This window comes from Dromaius novaehollandiae, chromosome 8 (assembly GCF_036370855.1).
Source record: "Dromaius novaehollandiae isolate bDroNov1 chromosome 8, bDroNov1.hap1, whole genome shotgun sequence".
NCBI lineage: Eukaryota > Metazoa > Chordata > Aves > Casuariiformes > Dromaiidae > Dromaius > Dromaius novaehollandiae.
Window position 1 is genome coordinate 27,369,971 of NC_088105.1, and position 16,006 is coordinate 27,385,976.

Here is a 16,006-nt window from a genome sequence, read left to right on the forward strand (position 1 = left end):
TTCAGGCAGAGATTTGAACGCTGGCGCTGATCCAGGAACAAAGAGGAACTTGAAGCGGAGCTGCTACTGAAATGCACGCACAGCTTCTTCAGATGAGATGTCAGCAGCATTTGTTCTGATGTCTGATAATGAAGTTTTATTTTTCTCAAATGATGAATTACAGGACATATACACATAAGGCATTTAACTCTTCCATGAGATGCAGGTACTCGAAGCTGCGAATGGAAAGAAGGCATTTAACTCGAGGCATAACGGTACTATTGGTAAACCACAACTTCTTACACTACCACTGTAATTTAAATTAAGTAGAAGCCTAGCTTATAAACTCGCACTGTGACCCATACTTTATGGTCCTTTTATATCTCTTGGGTCCTGATCACAATGAAACTTTCTTAGTCTAAAGCAATTTAATGCAAACATTCCTGGGGCAGGCTATAAAATGTGATTTTTGCAGTCAGTCTTTTATGGGTATTTTGGAGGAATATTGTATACCCCGTTGAAAAAAGGATGACGAATGTAGACATTACGACATATGTGTGGGTTTTAGCTGAGTCTGTATTTGCACATGAATATTAACCCTGGTAATTGAGAAAACCTGTCTCTCCACACATTTTGTTCATTTCCACAAAAAGCATGTGCATAGATTTAAGAGAGAATTAGTGCCTTGCCTTACTTAATTACAAATTTTCTGGCTATGAGACTCCCCATGCTAGCTTCTCTTTGAGGGCAATGGACTCAACAGATGCCATGTTACACCTCCTAGATGGAGATAATTCTGCTTGCTAGTAAGCACTAACAATAACACATGGAGATGTAAGTTGTGAATCGAGTTCAGCAGACAGCATGGTTTCCAATTCTTAAGCATTTTGCAGCAAAACTAAAAAGCACCATCAAAGATGTTCACAAGTGATATCATTGCAAATGTTTACAAAACATGAAAGGAATGGTAAAATATGTGCTTAAAAATGTACATGTTGAGATCTTGAGAGAAAGGCAGGAAAACACATGGCTTTGAGAAGAAGATTTGGTTTTCTGCACAATGCACCAGTTGACTTTTTAAACAGTAATGGTGAATACATCATTAACAATATTTGTTATAGGGCACCGACATATGAATGAGTTGCCATGAGATAAGCCAAGCTAAGTTTATGTCCTGACTTTCCTCTAAGTAGCTTTTCTTTGTGATCGTATTCGTATTCTGTGAATGCAATGGGACAACTAGTTGGCCAGGGGTTTCAGGAGGATTTGCCTTATTGTGAGCAACCGAAAGATGATCAAACAAGCTTTTCAAAAAGCCATATTTTTGAGAGCATAAACTAGAATAAATAGCTAATTATGAACAAACTTACTCCTGCCCGCTGTGTTCTTGTGAGGCAACCCCCGTGTGGTTTTCATCGCAGAACCATGACTCAGAGCCTTCCTGGCTACTGCAAACTCTACCCTCTACCTTCAAACTCCTTTGGCCGTAGGAAACTACTTCTGCTACCAGAAAGAAAAAGGACCCGGCTCAAGACTGTTCCTTCTTCTCATCAGCCTTTGCCTGAGCTAAGAATACCCATTTCTTTCCCAGGACTGTCCCCTCCTCCTCCTGCATCTTCTGGTCAGGAGCTTCTGTCCCATCAGTAACACTGAATTCATTCCAGGGAATGAAAATTTTCTTGCTTTCAGAGGTCTTCACCTAACCTATATTCATGGGAGAAGACAAAACCTGAGAAAAAAACCAAGTAAAGTAGACTCCGCCATCACAGTGAAACAGAGTACCCAAGGAAAATATATCTATATTTTTGTCTTCCCTTGTCTTCCCTGCTTGGGCAGATCACAAACATTTTTGGTTTTCTAGGCTCATTGAAGTATTATAAAATATAAATGGGAGTCAACCAAAGGAAAGTATCAATTAAAATGTGGTAGATAAGTGTCTTCTGAAAGGATTTTTAAAATGTTTTAAAACAACAATATATCAAATGGTAAAAATAACAGAACAAAAATGTTACCACCCTCTAGTGTGTCTCTGGTGAAGTGAAGGGCAGCTGCATTTTGACTGTCACAGCCACAGGTGCTTGCAATGTATTGCTACAAAAAGTTTCCATTTCAAAATCTTAGTCAGTACTAACTCAATGAACACCCGAAACAAATGAAGCTTATGAAGAAACATAATATTAGTCAATGGCTGTACACCAGGGTCTCTACAGCTTCTGGTCACAGACAAATTCTTATTTCGATTTTCTGTTCTGCTTCCTCAATACAGTAATAATCTTATCACTCCATTTACTCTTCACAGCTGGCCTGCAATTCTTGGTTGGTTTTCTGTTGCAATTTAACTTGCTTATATATGGCTGAGACATTTACTAGCAATCAGAATGTGCCATTTACAAAATGCAGCCCCATAAGTTCAGGGTTGGTGTGCTGTGTCTAGTTAGGCATAATTACCTCCAAGGACTCCTTTCTTTCATTTGGGAGGCAAACTGAGCAAGGCAATATTTAAACAGAAAGTGCTCTTGTAGGATTTTGGCTCCCTGACAATCAATGTGTGGGCATACTTGCCTTGCCCTACTCAACACAACATTCTCTCATTTAGGAATGAGTTTGTTGTGCTCTGTTCTTGGTATTTTATTGGCCATCACCTGAGGGGATTCAGAAATTTCTTTTCCCACATTATGGCATATCAAATTGAGATGGGTTTTTGTCTTTCCCTTAGCAGAAGCCACAGATGCACAAAGTAGGCTCAGATTGTTGCTTCATGCCTGTCCGATGCATCAGATGATGCTGAGAGTGGGCATTGAAGTTTTTTTCCTGAAAAGACTGGGGGAAAGAATTTAGAATTTCTCAAATCTGGTGAAGACAAGAGACAGTATCTTTTTCTACTCCTTTTGACCTCTTTTGCAAGGAAGATACTAAAATAGCTGGAACTGGATTTAGAATCAGGGCTAGTGGCAGCCTCAGACAGCAAGTAGGGGTGAGTGGAGAAGGAATCTGCCCACAATGAATTAATGCCAAATGATGACCAAGTGGTTATTGCCAGATGATTCTCAACATGGCTCATTCTCACATGGCTGTGACCCAGTTGTACCACATCTTTATGTCTTGTTGCTTCTCTATATCTTTAAGACAATGCCAGTGCAGTAGTTATACCAAGAAAGCATACTCCATCATGGCCAGATGGAGACACTCTTTGTGTTGACACACTGCAAAGGGTGCTGATCTCATAAGCTGGAGCAGGCATGTTGCATTATACAGTACATGCACTTTAACTCTCCCCAGTAAATCCATGCTTGACATATCTCTTCAGACTGTAGGTGGAACACAGACTTCATATGCTGAATCATTCATTTAGGCAAAAAAGCTTAATTGTGTACATTGATGATAAGACTGCATACAATTTAGCTGGATGAAAACGGTAAGGGATAGAAACAGTCATGTTTCAGGTTGTAACGCACTCTTTAGTTGATGAAGTTAATGAAAAGCATCCATTATAGATAATAATAATTCCATAATTTTTCACTATAGATTTACCTTTATAAAACCATTGGGCAATGGCCATCATAAAAATATTTAATTATACAGATACATGGTTGGTACGGTTATGGAGTTCATTGTATTCCTATTTGTTTGACTAAGGTCTACTTACATAAGGAACTGTTTAAAATATAAAACTGTTTAAATATATAGGATCTGATTTGAAGTGGATTTGAAAGGCTGTTGATAAAATTTCTGATCCCCCTACAGTCAATAGCCAAAGTCCAATTGACTTCAGTGGGAAAAGAGAGCAATTCCCTTCCTCTAATGCAGGGTCAGAACCTTCACAGAGCAGAATGCTTTTTGTGCAGGAGATCATGGGAGCTGAGGCTGTGAGCACTCTGCAGAATAGGACCCTAACTGTGAATATAACATGGCTTCCTGCAGCGCTAGCATAAGATTATTTATTTTAATCCTGAAAACCTTTTAAAAAGTGTTGATGTCATATATTATGAATAAAATAAAATCTGTGTATAGGCAATCTTACAACTTAATAGCTCAGCGGGATGTAAAACCCCATTCACCACAGTTTGCTTGAATGAATCAACCTGTTTCCTGAGTGAAGTTATAATAGCACAAAATGTTTTTAATGTTTGAAGAGAACTAGTTACAAGCTCTGTTTAGATTTAAACATAATATTTGAGTCTAAAAGAAATGGGTAGCTCTAATGTGTCTTATCTGTCAAAGACACAAAATAGACAAGAAGTTATTTACCATAGCAGGAAAGATTCCAACAATTTGCAAAAAGTGATAGGAACTGAAAATAGTCAACAAAATTTTAATAGAGACTGATATTATATATAAAAATTGTGATTTGATTTATTAATATTCCAGTTTGTAGATCATGTAATATGCAGGATTGAGCAAAACTGTAAAGTTTTTTGAAAAACATGTATAATTTTATTTGACAAATTCATCCCTGCAAAATTTGTTTTCAATGAAATATCTTACAGTGAGACCTTTGCACTGAAAGTAGGTAGACTTTTAGGAATGAATTTGTTGTGCTCTGCTGTTGGTATTTTGTTGGCCATCACATGCAAGTGATATGGGCTTTTTCTCCATTAGTTTGCAAATCCATTGTGGTTCAAGGATAGACCTAATTTATTTTGCTGTGTTTTTGCTTTTATATGTTTACATGACTTACATCCATTTCGGTATTTCGGTGCTGTGTCTGTTCAGCACTTGTTATTCATCCAGAGGCTTAAAAGGACACCCAAGGTCTCTGGAACACCTCTGTGGTACAGACTCCGTTCTTGCAGTAGATAGTTTTAGGCTGAGACAAGGGTTTGCTATGCCCAGGGGTCTCTACTTCTAACACTACTGTTTGCTCAGCTAATGAGGTCAGAACACCTTTATCAGTAATGAAATGATTCTCTCTTGTGTAACATGCCTCTCTAAAACAATGCACCATGAATGATGCAGTCAAAAGGAATTATAACTGTACAGTATATTAACATTGAAGCTTTTAGTGTAGGATTTATGAAATGAAGTGAAATATACAGAAACCTTATTAGCACGAGTAAGATGTAGGTCACGCTACAGGGTTGTTCTAGGAAAAGATTAATGAGCAGTTCAATTCTGGTACCTAGGTATATAAAGATCACCACAGAGCTTTTGTCTGCCTCACCCCAGAGTCTGCCTAGTCTTTAAATGATTAGTCGGCAACCATTTTTTGTCCTGATACAAATTCAATAGACTAAACCCACAGTTGCGCTGAGCTTGGCACATCCAAGATGAATGTCAGGAGGAGACAAAAGTCTCTTTAATATACAATTACTTTCTGACTATCTGGTTTGAATTAGCCCAAGGGCTCCTTTAACTTGTGTAGGCTTGCAGCAGCTCCCCGGTCCATTGAGCTAATGGAGATTCCTGGAATAGGCAGCTCAGTGGCTTCACCTTGTTCTGCTGTCCAGCCAGGCCCCATACTCGTGGAAACTGTCCTGCTCATTCAAGCAGCTTGAAGATCGGAGTAAAGGGCCTTCATGATGGGCTAAGAACTGATGCACCTGTTGGGTCAGGGCTGTCACAGAAAGCCCCAGTCAAGGGGGCAGTAGTAGTGCAGTAAAAACATCCAAGTTTAATGGAAACCCTTTTGGGGTGACCTTTTGGGAAGGTCACCTCTGATGTTCCAGTGCAGAAGTACATAGTGGCACTGAACAGGGACTGAGAGCTAGAGGGACAGCAGTGCTGAGGAGTGAAGTTGGGAAGGCAGAGGTGAGCACTAGCAGTAAAATTGGACAAGGGCTACAAAGGCCTGTAGCAGTCACAGCATACCACTACATTGAAATCTGGTTAAAATTCTAAGAACATAGCTCCATCTCAAGGACTGAGGTTAGGCTGACTGACCTGTAGTTCCCCAGATACTCCTTGCCCTTCTTGAAGATGGTGTGATGTTTGCTTTTTTCCAGTCAGCAGGAGCCTCCCCCAGTCACCATGCCTGCTCCCTCAGTGCAGGTGTTATAAAAACACTGTTAAATTACTACCTGTTTATGAAGACTTTTAAGTGCAGGAAAGCATACTGTTGAACGGAGGACACACACAAGATTTTGTAGACTGTCCACCTGTCAAAGGCAAGACCCACTGATTACAAATGAGAACTTCCCTGTGTTACATCTGAATGACTCAGGGGTATCTACTTGTCACAATAAATGTGTAAGCTTTAGTATCAGAAGCAGCTTGGCTGTATTAGCCTACACCTTTGTCCAGTCAAGCATACTTAGCTTGGATAACTAATACTGATGCAGATCTATGGCTAACTCAGATTACTTGGAGCTTGCTCATGTATCTCTGCCTGACTGTGGCGGACAGATGAGAGAACTTTTGCCTTAAATATTTCTTGGTACATAAGGTGCAAGCAAACCATAACCCCAAATAAGCCATCTGTTCCCGGTGGGAACAGGACTGAGCTGCTGCGACCCCCAAAATGGTCTCCCTGTGACCATGCGGGACACACCGAGCCTGCGCTGAACCAGACCACGATCGGGCAGAGACTTTGGGACCTGGACTATAAATTACTGCTGCTTAGCACAACTTCTATAAAGCTTGCTTAGCATGAGTAGCTAAATTTGCTGAAGCCTTAGGCTGCACTCCCTAGTTCAGTGAGAAAGGGCCCCAGAGCTGGTGCAGGCAGGAAAGACAAGGGGGTTACCAGCAGTTTGCATTTCCATGCTTCACGCTCCGGGAGGAAGGATGTCAAGGCATCGAAGTGAGGCCTGCTTGGGCACCGGGACCCTGGGGAGCAGGGCCTCCTCTTGCTGCGGAAACAATGCTGATTGGGGGGGGGGGGGGGGGTCTGGGCTATCTCGGGGTCCAGATCATATTCCCTTTGTCTGGACCTTGGGAAATAACACCTACCGTCACTGCTGGGGAAGTAATAAATTGTCAGGGCTTTGAGAGATAAGGGCAAGACCCGAAGAATGAAAACGCATCTGTCAGCAGAAACCACAACGGTAAACAACCTACCTAGGGACCCAATAAGGAGCAGGAGACCCCAGAACTAAATATTACTATTGGTCCAAACTACTGCGTGAAGGGCGGAGAGCTTAAGATTGGAAAGTATAATTGCCCAGGGATTTCTTTGTTCGGGGTCCCTCTTCGGAGGCACCCAACTCGAGCTGTAACTACTGCACGCGTGTCATTACAATTTATTTATTTAATTTGCCTTGATTTGGCTCCAAACTTTTCAGCGGGAACCTAGGGTCGGACCCTGCTCGAGTTGTAATTAGTGCACGCGCTTCACTAAAATTTACACCCAGGGTGAAGAGGACCAACAGGATGCCGCTGGATCCACGGGTGGTGATATCCCTTTCTCTCTCCCTCTCTCTCTTTTTCTCTCTCTCCTCCCCTTCGCCTTTCCCCACCTTTTCTCCCCACTCCGTGGAAAATAAAGTTAAAAGGTTGTACGATATTTGACTGGTTTTAGCATCTTAATCTCATCCTTGGGATCGTAACGAAACCCCCCCAATATTGGATCGGGACACTGACACTTCATTATGTCACATAGCCATGTGCTAAGTGTCAGTCTAGAAACAAGAACATGGCATTTTCTCCTCATGGAGCATTTCAAGTTTAGCTGATGTTTCCTAATAGAGCTGGGTAAAGAAAGCCCAGAAAAGTATTTATAGATAGAAGTTAGTCCTTTGCCTCTTGTTTTTAATTTGTCCACTGGGCATTTTACAAGCTTTTTGTGCTTTGAGAATGATTTAATATTTTATGAAAAATCTTCAGCCTCTTGGAGGCTCCAGGGGCTGAACTTCTTTCTTAAACAGCAGTGACATTCTGAGGACTGAAAAGACCATTCTATTATACTCTATCAAATGAAGGCCAGAAGAACAAATACTGCATATTACAGCAACATACTCTTTAAGCTGTGCAAAGAAGGTATTTGGACCACACCATGGGGCACAGTGATCAAGCAGCTAAAGCTTCTTGGCAGTGGAATCAAAGAGTTCAAATTACACTCATGACTGATGATGAAAGCTGTAATCATAAACCTGGCTGTAGGGGTAAGGAGTCATTGGGTTGATATTATCCCAGGTATGTGTCACCATGCTTCTTTTTTATCTGCTGCTGGCATAGAAACTGATGTTAACCACATTAGCCTGCTAGGGTAAGCAAACTCAGGATGTTTTTTTTTTGTTTGTTTGCACTATTTTTGCTCCAGAGTCTCTTCAACAGTCTCCCATTTGGACATTGTTTCTCTCTATATGCAACTACCTACTTGTGTTCTACCATTTAAAAAAGCAAATTTTGAAAGACCTCTAGCATCATGGCAATATGATGAGTACTGAACTGTTTTACAAGGCAGTCCTCTGATTCTCTTATTGCACGGCTCTAACTAGCCATCAACCTTATAGTTTATCCACCCAGGAGCCAAATTATTGCCTCATAAAAAAGCTTAGTGCTTTATTATGGCTTAAATATAATTGTATTTAAAGACCTCATAGGTTACGGTTAGCAAAATTAGCTTTTATCTCATTTCATGATAACAGTAAGTTTTAATAACCTCAGTGACTTTCTGTGGGCAAGTATGATGTTAAGAACTTTCTTCCAAAGTATTTCTAAGTATAGCAAAAAAATAAAATATAATTCCTTTTCATTAAAAGCTAAAAATTTACCTTCCTTCCAGTCTAATTTCCCTGATGTGACAGTACGCTCAAAGTGAACCATTTGTCTATACAAATTACTTTTTACTGACTTCAAGTTAATTAAATAAGACACAGTGTCTCTAAGTGGCAATGTGGAGCAACTTTACACAGTTTCATAGAATTCTAAAGATTTATCAATATGCCTGCACAAATGTCATTAACATTTAATTAAATTTCAATTTTCAGATGAAATCTGCCTTTTCAGTGAACTATTTTATTCACAATTCCCAGTGAAATTAAAACAAATGTGTATAAAACAAATATCTACAGGAACACACAGCTAGGTATAGATAATCAACAGTTATAGCCTGGTTTCTGAAATTATGCTGATGGCCAGACTTACAGTTTTGCAATTTTACAATTCACAGATTTACAAATGTTTATGCTATTAAAGAGTTATATAGGCTTAATAGGATTTACAAAACCATCTAAATAAGGCCAACCTAATCCTGTGGAGTTCCATAGGAAATCCTGTTTATGGACTATATATCTTTGTCTTTATGTTCCTATATGCTTAAACTCGAGCTGTGTATAATTTCATTTTACATTACAAATGATGAATGCCAAAAGTTTGATACATATAAGAATTGCACTTGGAAGAAAATCCAGTATGAAACTTTGCATGCATTCCATCTAAAATTTCCTTTATGTGAAAGCATGAATGTAAAAGAAATTGGCAATGGCGCCAATTTGGATAAAACAAACAAACTATTATTTCATCTGCCAATTTTGGAAATACAACCATGAATGAGTCCTAATTTTTTTCCATAGAGTTAATATGTTACTATAGCCAACATTTCTGACCTGAATTTTTTCAAATAGAATCCACTTCTACCCACAAAATCACTGGAAGTCATTATATATGAAAAATCAGCAAAACTAATGAGATTTTATTTAGTATTGCAAAAAATGAAGGAAATAGTGGATATAATTACTACATATTATTAAGATATTATCAGATCTCTTCACTGAGATCACAGGGGAAGTCTTCTTAGAAACTGTACATTCTGAGCTTTCAACTTGTGTGTATTATGAACTGGTTAATAACTAAGCAAACTAAATAAAGAAGCACATATATTTCCCATTTATCAGATCACATGCAGATTGATATAAGAACATAAGAATGTCCATATGGAGTTAGACCACACCTCTGTCAAGGCTGGGATTCTCTCTTCACCATTTGCTAGTACCAGATGCCTAATGAAAGTATATGAGAGCAGGACAAATGCATGGAGCTATTATATGCTGGTATATTCTGCAGAATACTTCCCAGCCATCTGTGGCTCAGGTAGTTCCCGAACTATAGATATGCTGTCTGTGTTTAATTGCCCTAGGCAGATTTTTCTGTCATGAATCTTTCTGAAGTCATGCAAAATTTTCTGCCTACAATATCCCATGGCATGTAGTGCCATAGTTTAATTGTGAGTTCTTTGCAGAAGCACCTCTTGTTTGTTCTGGGCTTACCACTTGCTAATTTTATCTGTTGCACCTTACTTTTTATTTTCAAGGCAGAACAAGCAATCATTTACTAATTCACCTACTTCATGCTATACAGCTTTTCAGGCTAAGGGGTCTTGGACTATTTAATCACTGTTCTTCCCTTTACAGAAGCTGTGTATACCTTTGATCATCCTTCTCACCTTTCTCTGCATCTTTTCTATTTCTACTGTATAATTTCTGAAGGTGGAGGAGGAGGACAGAATGGAAGTGTACATATTACTTAAGATGTGGGTCCTGTTTTACGTTTGCTTCACTATTCCTTTCTAATAATTCCTTACATTTGATTTGCTTCTTGACCACTTTTTGAAGAATTAATCTGATCTTTTCACTGTTACCTATTGTAACATACTTTCTCATTTCTGAGAATAATTGTCGGTTCAGAATTCTTTATTGTATAAGCAAAATTAGGGAATTTTCCCCATATGAATCAATTTACATTTGTCTACTTCAATTTTGATTTTTTTTCACCTGACCATTCATTGCATTAGATTCTTCTGCAGTCCTTCTGCACTGACTCTCACCTTTGCTATCTTTAACACCTTTCTGTCATCACAAAAATTTGTTGCCCCACTATTCCTCTGTCTTCCAGATCATTTATGAATACGCAGAACTTCCACTCCAGAATACTCCTCTAATTCTTTAGGAAAACTTAGGTTTTAACCACTTATTTATCTCTGTAAGAATCTTCCTTTGGTAGCTTAATTTCCTTAATAGCCATTGGTGAGGTGCCTTGTCAAATACATTTGGGATACATTTTTCCTTGCTCACAGTTACCTATTAGCATATTTTGTAAGGGATAATAATGTGAGTGTAATAAAGAACTTGAGTGTTCAAACTTTGCTGAGTGACAGAAGACATTATCAACTTTGGTCCTGCTTATAAAGTATACAAATGAGAAAATTGAAAATTAGTGACTTTCTCTTCTCCTTTGTGTAAAAAAATCAGTAAGTTTATGCTAGTCAACTATAACACTTCACATTGCAAATTATATTTGGCTTCAGTTCTGATAACACCATATGTCTTATTGCCATGCTCAGGATTGTCCATTGTATGTTAGAACTAAAAAGGAAGAAAATCCTTCTATTTCCCTATAGAAGTTTACAACCTTCTTTATATATTCTTCATAATCTCTCAGTACATGAAACAGAATGATACAGTGTAATGTTCATGAACTGTTAATTTTCCCCATACATGTTCAGAATGAATTTACTCTACGTAGGCTACTTTCAGCTCCAGCTCCAATCTGCACTACAAGGGTTTCCCTAGGCTAATAACCATGTAATAGAACATTGAATCTATGAATGGTGTATGCTGATATAAAACTCCGTACAAATCCAGTTACTAACAAAGTGTATGATGATTGCATAGATAACTTACAAGAAGGTTAAAAGACATATATTTTAATTTGTTAACTACTACTGTAGCTAAGTGTAGCTAACTAGCTACACAGGTATGCACTTACATTGTAGTAAGGCCTAAGTTTGAGATAGCCTTAATGAAACTACTTTACATTTACAAAGTTTGAGATAGCCTGTCTGTTAATGAAAGCATGCCAAGCTACTTACCTGGAGCAGTTACTTTGGAAATACCTAATATCTAAAAATCTGGAATTTAAAGTTATGAACTCTGGAGTAGGTTAGGCCATAGCAAACCAAAGCATCCCTGTTTTAAAAAACTAGGAAAACAAACACAGCTCCTTTGATTTAGCCCAAAAATAGTCAGTCTCACCTTGGATGAATCCAGACTACATTTCTCACATTTTCAAATGCCTGTCTGTCAGTGCCTCTCACACTTTCAAATGTACAGTCTGCTTGTTTGCATGAAGCTTTCAGCGTGTGATTTGCACCAGATTTATGTTTAAAGCCTCACCTCTCCATTCATGTGTCAAATCCTAAATTAAGTCTCTTGGTTACTTGCTGGTAACTTGTTCATGTAGCCATATTGTACATTGGCTAATGGAGTTTCTCTCTCATCGGATGCCTCAGCTGGACTTTTTATTCCTACTGGCTCCACAAACTGTTTCTTTGAACTCTGTGCATGAATCCCCAGCCACATCCGATACCCAGTTTGTCCGGTCTCTCGTCTGTGCACTGAGATGTCCAGGCTCCACAGACATTTTATCCTGTGTTGAGGAAGTGTTGGATAGGTGCCCAGATCGTCTTTTTGTTTATGAATGTAAACAGAGTTTAGAGGCAGTGCGATAGGAATGACAAAGCGGATTGTAATGGCAGAAAATCCACTAGAGAAAGTAAACTATGTAACTTGTGACTGATGAGGTGAGAATATTTTCACCAGTTACAAATTCATAGTTGAAAGTTTTAGTGTTGACAGGGTTTTATCCTAATATAAATGGAATATAATGGATTTACTCTGGATTTACACCAGGGTGTGTGAGAATGGAATTTGGCTCAGTATTTTTAGTTATACATCATAGACAGGTTACTTTTAAAAATTAAATTAAATGCTGCATTGGGTTCCATTTTCCAACTCTACTCTCCCAGCTGTAGCTTGTCACAGTAAAGTCACAGTTCCTTATACTGAACTAAACATTTTACTGCCGCTCAGCACTGAGTTATCACAAACTAGGTATGTGCAAAACGGCTGGCATTTCCATTCTGCAGAGACCTTAAAGCCTTGCTGCCATTCTCATACGTTATTCCCTGACAAAGACTGTAAAGAGGAATTTCATAAACTGTATAAACAACGATAGCAATATTGGTAGAATAGCAGACAACATTTTGAAAGCCTTGAGCCTTCCCTTCACAAGTTGTATTATTAGCTTGTGCCAGAGGACAAACATTAGGCCGTGCCACACAACATTGTTTCTTTTCTTTTCATTGACTGTTTAATTACTGAAAACCTGTGAATCTGTTTAATAATATGTCAGTTATTTAAAAACAGCTGAGCTATTTCTGCAAGTTAAATACAAGGAAAGAGTCATTAGGTGGCCCAATAACATTAGTAAGTGTGAGGAGCAGAGCTAGGGAAGTATGGTGCATTTGCTTTATATGCCTGAAATAATGCTCATTTTGTTTTCAGATTTGGTGAAGTTGTTAGCAAGCACAATGTGATTTCTAAGTAAGACATTACTTTTGTTTTCTTTGTGTATTTAATCTGATATAAAAGTAGTATTAGACCAGATGTATATATATCATTGATATTTTTTATTTGGAAAACCATAAGAAGAAACTTTTGATGAGAAATATAATTCAATTTTTAAAGAATTAGTGTTGCAAACAGGCTGGTTGATGGACTCACGTTTTATCCTGTAAGACAATTGGTTTTTGCAGTCTAGCCAACTAAAGGCAGTTTAAGTCTTGCAGGACATTTCATAATTTTAGCAGCCCCACATCCTGGAGTCATGTGAGACTCAGCTTTCATTTACCAAAATGATGTACATTTCTAACCCTTATAATACCATGGAAAAGCCTTGCAAAAATATTAATAAAGTTTCAGAAACTAGAGGACAAAGCCCAAGTTTTTAATATAAACTCTACTATTCATTATATTTACGTCTAACATGAGATGTTAAAGAACATGGGTACCAATTTGATTGGGCTTGTTACAATTAAATCTTCTGATGTCCAGTGACCTGGTCAGTGAGTATTTTAACTTAGATATGAACTTTCCATTTATTTTAAGAAAATAAATTAAATATTATATCATTAGAAATGAGAGGTGTGGTCAACATGATAGTTAGGGAAATTAATTTTACCAACACTTAAAGATTTTGTCTTCACAAGGCAAAAATGGTATGGGTTTAATCTCAGGAAAGGAAGAGTAAATTAACCCAAACAGGAATCTTGAAAGTGACAGCATAACTAGAAAAAGGAATAAAATTGAACCAGTTAAATCTTTCAGGTAAATGTTATAAACACTTAATTAAAGGGGGAAATGAAACTGGGTTCACTTGCTTCATCTGTCAAGCTGCTTTTGTAGCCCATATTATTTTTCTTAAATATTTGCTTCTAATTTGTTTGTAGTCTCTGCTGATAAGCATGGCATGCTTGTGCTCCGTGTGCAGCTTTGGTTCTATATGTACTGTGAAACACTTGGCACATCTGCTTACTGGCAACTGAGTGGCATGCTATATAGCATTCATACTGCTTTTCCCTTATCCAATCTACCACATAGTCTGTGGGTTTTAGAGGGAAAATATTTCTGAAAAATATTGGCAAGCTTGTACTGTCCTATAGCTAAAATACCTGACAAAAAGAACCTCATATACCAGCTTTCCTTCTATAATCTCCATTTATTCATTTCTTATATGCCTGCTCCTAGTTCAAATAACTGTACAGCCTTATAAAATGGGAGTAAATGTCATATCTAAATGCATTGTTAGTATGTTAAACCCTCATTTTAGAAAGGGTCCTTAAGCACACACCTAACTCTGAGAGGATTTTCTTGTAGATGCCAGCTTTGATTTTACCTTGAAAAGATTATGCATGTGTTAAATAAACAGAGCTTCCCAACACAGTGGAAACGATTTGCTCCACATACCATTAATGATTTGAAATGCATGCAGTTTGTCACCCTAAAAGCAGATGGCAATGACAATAGCAACAAGAGAGACTGAATTCCCCTTTGTTTTTAATGTAACAGAGAGCTGAGATAAGCTTTCTCAGGAGCCCGAGCAAAACCGAGTGACTATTGCTTCCCTGAAGGTGCAGCACTGGGCTCCACCGCCGCAGCAGAGACAGAGGAGGTGGCAGTGGGTGGCTGACAAGGAGAAGCAGGCAGGGTGCTCCCATCTCTGCTGTGCTCCCTCTCCGGGGCCCCGCCAAAAATTCACTGTTGCGACCATGGCTGTGGTGAGGGGCCAATACCCATCCTGAACAGCTACCGCTGCACCCCCCGACCCTCTTCCCAGTAGCAGAAGTACTTCTTTTAAATAACATTGAAGCAAATATGTAGCTCTGGCAAAGGAGAAATGTTTGCTGAAATTCAAAGTTTCAATTTTGCAATTATTTTTATTTCAGGTTTTTTGTATTTTATACTTGCATAACCCCAATAAAAACTTAAAATATATTTTATTTTCCAAAAAAAGAAATCTTCAGAATTTCTGTTTATAGAAAAATTTGTAGAACTCAATCTACACACTTGTTTTTAAGGGTCCAAGTTATACTGTCTCAAATTCTTTCATAAAATGGAACTTTTGTGTTACACGTTGCACTATAAAGAGTGTAACTATCCCAAAAACATAGATGGTTTGTTATGCTGATCTCTTAGAAGACCTGAGTTCCAGTCTTATAATAATATATGTGGATGAATAAGATTTTCCAAGCTTTGGGCTTGAAGTGAACTGATTAACTACTGGTGTTGCACACTCTTCAGAACTTCATAGTTTAAATGCATTTGAGAATGATGACCACAAATGATCTACATTTTTCTGAACTGGAAACTTCAAAATTTTGTGATCACATGAGAGAAATGTAACAGGGTTTCTATAATCCACAAATCTCATTGCCTTCTAGTGATCTTGTTTAATCACTTGTTTAAGCTTTTCATAATCTACCTCCCTTAATGAAAGTGTGTACTACATTTTGAAATTGAAGAGAAATTAGAAGTAGGAATAGGAAATAATTGCTAGTTACCATGCTGCAAACACCCATTACATTCATTTTGCTAGCAATGCAATCTTAGTTATTTATCTTAAGAGTAACAGTCATTAATGTTTGTAAATCCATCTTTAACCTTATGAGTCTGAGGTAATTGAATAAATAAGCAAGCTCTAAGGAGATATACTATCTATTCTGTGTCTATAATTAGTGAGTTCAGCTGCAAGCTGTGGGAGAAGAACTATCTAGCATCTAAGCTAACTCTAGCCAAGTCAATGGGAATTTTTC